This window comes from Tupaia chinensis, unplaced genomic scaffold (genome assembly GCF_000334495.1).
Source record: "Tupaia chinensis unplaced genomic scaffold, TupChi_1.0 Scaffold144529_1, whole genome shotgun sequence".
NCBI classification, from domain to species: Eukaryota; Metazoa; Chordata; class Mammalia; order Scandentia; family Tupaiidae; genus Tupaia; species Tupaia belangeri.
The window spans coordinates 3,707,714-3,712,450 of record NW_006204388.1 but is presented as its reverse complement, the minus strand read 5'-3'; positions in this window follow the sequence as shown (position 1 = coordinate 3,712,450).

Genomic DNA, 4,737 nt, shown 5'->3' with positions numbered 1-4,737 from the left:
GCATTCCTGGCTGAGGGGCAGCTGTAGAATCTGAATTTAATTCCATGCACATTTATTGGCCTCCCACCCTGTAACTGGCAGTGTTTTGTGCTGGACACGCAGAACCGAATAAGAAAGAATGCTCATCCTCAAGGAACTCAGAGTCTAGTAGGGGAGATTGCTCCCACAAATAAATCACAGCATCATGTGGCAGATGTAGCAACAAAAGCATCTACAGTTCACACTTTTCTCCCCGGTACTACCTCGGCCTTTTATGAATATATTTTCCAATATCTTTTGAACTTGATCATTGTTTCTGCAAAATGAAAAAAAAATGTGCTAAACTTGGATTAACTGGAAAGGGACATTTGTGTTGATTATTTTTTTTGGATTGGTTAAAAACAGACTTTGCATTTTGTTATACATTCTATTTCATTTCATTAAATGCACACACATGCACACACACACACACACACACACACACACATGCATACATAAAATCACTTCTACAGTACTACTCAAATTTTATTCTGCATAAGCATCTCCTTGAGGGCTTGTTCAAATTACAGACTCCAGGACCAGAAGGTGGTGTAGTGGTTAAGATGCTGGACTCCCACATAGCTACTGTGGTTCAAGTTCTGGACCTGATGGCTTGCTCTCTCACTTTCATCTCTTTCTTTCTCTGTCTGTCTCTCCTATTTCTCTCTGGTGAGCTCATGTGCCCTATAGAAAATAAAAAAATAATAATAATAAATAAAATTAAAATCAATATTTTTTAAAAAAATACAGACTTCTGGGAACTCAACTTTACAGGTAAGTTTTAGACTCATTAGGCCAATAAGACCCAAGAGTCTGTCTAAGGAATTCTAATGCTGTTGGTGTGGGGAGAACATAGCTCTCCATGTCATGGTAGCTTGCCAGTCCTCGGTTGGTGGGCTGTTCCTCTGTCCTCTTCTGCCCTCTATCACTGGAGGGCTGGCTGGTGTCACAGACTTCTGCCGGGGGTTTTCAGCTGATTTCAGCCAACGGGAGGCACTGGTATGAGACCAGGGGCAGGAGATAGGGAGAAGCCTCTTCCTCTGAAACAGGAGGAATCTTTGAGAATGGCTATGTATCTTTCATGGCTCCAGCATCTGCTGAGCAAGCTCACCATGACAATTCCAGCTTCTACAATACATGTCTGGCTCATAAGACCCAGTACCGTGCCCCTCTGTGTGTGTGTCAAGCCTGGGGGTACTAGCAGTAAATGTTATTGTCAACTTTGAAGGTGCCTCACTAGCTGATGCTATCAATGCTCTGCCCACATCGCTGAGGATCCCTTTGCCATCTCTATCCAGGCCAGCCTGACTTCCAAAGGTCAGCTCCTGCTCGTGTCTTCATATGAAGGGTGACCCCATACCACATCTGTCTACCTTATCTGTGACAGTCTGAACTGTATGGAGCCTTGTGAGATCTATTCTCCCACTGAGTGTGTACAGCAGGGCTGAATCTGCCTAAGAATTCACATTCCCTCTGAGGATAGCCCTCAACCAATGACCGGCTAGTATAAATGTCCAGATCTCTCGCTCTTTGACCAGGATCATTCTCAAGTGCACATTTTGCACTATTTTTCAGAATATTACATGGGATTATGCTCCAGCTGCCTACTTTGGTATCTGGCATAATAAAATGCCCTTTACTGGATGCTTCTCCATTCTGCGGCACTTCCTCCTTCATCTACCATATTCCTCACAGTTTCCAATAAATTGTTTGTTCTTGAATCCTAGTCTCTGAGCCTACTTCCTGGAAACACAAATTAAGACCTTCGCTGGCCCTGGTTGACTTCTTAACCTCTTCTATCACCTGTGTGTCTAATTCTTGGCTTTACATTCCTTTTGCTTGAAATGTTTGAAGGAAAATTTTCCCTCTTACTGGTGGGATGCATATAGATGCTAGGTTCTAGGCCCTTCCACTGCTCAGCATGACCATTCCTCTCCAGGGCTCACAGGATGAAAGGGAAGGCAAACGAGCCGAGAGGACGACCTGGTGTGATGGATGTCACAAACCATGAATGTGCACAGTTCAGAGGAGAGAGAGAATTTGCAGGCTGGACCAGCAGTTGGGTGAGACCTGGGAAAACATCATGGTGCAGATTTTATACTGGATTTTACTTTATAAAAGCATCTAAAGAGAGGGACCAGTGGCATTCCAGACAGAGAAACAGTGTTTACCAAGTTACAGAGAAGTGAAATGACCTTTCCCATGAAGAAACTTGTAAGTCATTTCTCTGGAACAGAAAGTGTGAGTGGGGGAGAGCCAGGAGACGTGGTTAGAAGAGGTACAAGGCACAGATGTATTGGCATTTTACCACTGCAGTACTGTCTGGACACAGGGGCTAGGTTCTGAAAGTTTTTGTATACTGTGCTCTGGAGTTTGGGCTACATAGGGCTGTGCAAGGCATTCAGGACTTTAGGCATAGGAGTGACATGGTCAAGTTTCCCTTCAGCAATATGACTCTGGGACTCTACGAAGGATGGACAGTTTACTTAGACCTTAGTGAACGATGATTAAGCTGACTGAATTTCTCTTTGACGAATGAGCATGGGTCTCGCAATGCTTCGCAGAGTTCAGGCTTTCATGAATTATATAGACAGACGTTATAAACAGATTCATTCAAGCGGTCTCATTAATTGAGTGGTTTCTCTATTCCAGGCTTGTTCTCTGCATTGGTGATCAATGGTAATAAAGGCAGGCAAATTCTTACCCTTGTGAAATACAATCTGTTTTACTTTTAAAAGGTTTTTTCCACAGGGCACATGCACTTGCCGAAGAGACAGAGAAAGGCAAAGATGGGGGAAAGGGAGAAGTTGACCCCTCCCAAAAGGAATGGCCACACTGCAATCCCATCTCCTCCATTCTCCTCCAGGAAGTTTTGGCATGTGCACACACATTCCCAGCTTGACTTTCTTCTCTCTTTTTGGAGACGTTTTTGCCATAGGGCGCATGCGCTCGCCAGACAGAAAGCGAGAAATCCTGGATCTTGGGCACGCACACACACTTGCCCGGTGTGAGTTTTAAGCCACTGGGTCCGGGATGCGAACTGCAGTCGACTACGTGGGAGTCCAGCGACATAGCTATTATACTAACCGCTGGTCTCCCCAGCTTGACTTTCAAGCTGCCTCGTTTGGCATTAAAACTGGGGTTGGCCATGTGAGAATCCAGCGCCACCACGCCACCTGCTGGTGCCATAAAATATAATTCTTACCCTCATGGGAATAGAAGCAACATGGTCTAATTTCCCATAAAGCTCTTTGGGGATGTTCATTAGTCTCTTTAAATATTCTCCCAAAATGTTTCCCTTGGTAAAATAATTGAGAAATGGTCATATTTTATCTCCTATTAAAGATGCAGGAAAACATAAACTTTGTGAATTAAGGGCTCTGAGAAGTCCTACAGAAGAGAAGTCTGATGCTAATTAATTTTCTGTGTTGGCCACTTATTGTTTTTGCTTGCTCTGTTAGTATTATTATTATTTTCTCTTTTTTTGGATGGGGGAAATCATCCTAATTTCGTTCTAAGGAACTCTTGATTGTATATAGGGCTGTTAATTAAGGGGCCTTGCCTGGTCTTGACCAGGGTATGGGCACATGGCCCAAGATGGACCAGTCAGATGCATTCTCCCTGGAATTTGTATCAAGTGGAGCAATGCAATGATTCAGTATGGCTGAGGTTCATTTATCCCAGTGGTAGTGCCCTGCTTTCTGGATCTTTCGAGGTGGTCTTATTCTTCTACTTTCCACATTCTGTTATTCCCTTGTATGCTCATGCTGGTTGTGCACTGAATAAAGACACCATGACTAGGAGAAGGAAGGCATGACCTGTATTAACTCCTCTGAGAATGAGTGTGGATTGAGGAGAGTTTAGGCTACCTGGCTGCCTCTGGAGCAGTAGAGGAGAGCTCTACATACAGCAGATCTGTGCCAGCATTTAGGACTATATTCACTTTGGAGACCTGTATGTACACTTGTTGATGCCCACTGCATAACCTGGCCCTGGTACTGCATCATTCTGTGTCTTCCCTGAGGTTGCTTCTGTCAGCTTTCCACTACTCTCTGATGCGCTCAGAAACCCAGGTGGACACAATCCCTTAGCTGGGAAGTAGGGGCAGGGATACAGAGAGAGCCTACCGCCAGTGGGGTGCAGGTGTAGGATGGAGATCAGTTGCCAAGAAAGAATGTACATGTGTGTGCGTGGCTATAGCTCTGCCCCCAGGGCCCTTGCCAACTCCTCTTGTAGGGCCTAGGAAAGCACAAGTGGACGTCTAAGAAAGAGGCCCCAATTTCGCTTTGAGTGGGACACATATTTTGGCCACTAATTTCAAGTTAGATTTATGGAATAAAAGCCATCATTCTCCTGCCCCTTGTTTTATCTAGTCACTATTTTCCTCTCCCCTTCTCTTTGCTTTCCTTTACAGGGAAGGTAGCCACCTGCCTGGTCTCCTTTCTTAGGTAGCCTGAGTATGGTGTTTACTTGTGCAATGATATAGTAAGTCAACAATCTCTTACTTGAGGAAGGAGCTTATTTCAGATTCGTCCTAGTGGTAGTCTAATCTCTGAGCTGCCCTGTATCCATTCAAAATGGTTCAGCTAATCAGAGTCAGGCTAGGTTGCTCATATCCAAAACTTAGGTACTATATATTTGTCATCTTTTAAATATTTTCCTCGTTCCTCAAAACCTTTGAAAACCCTGGGCCAGTGGAAATAGCACAGGGGGAGGGAA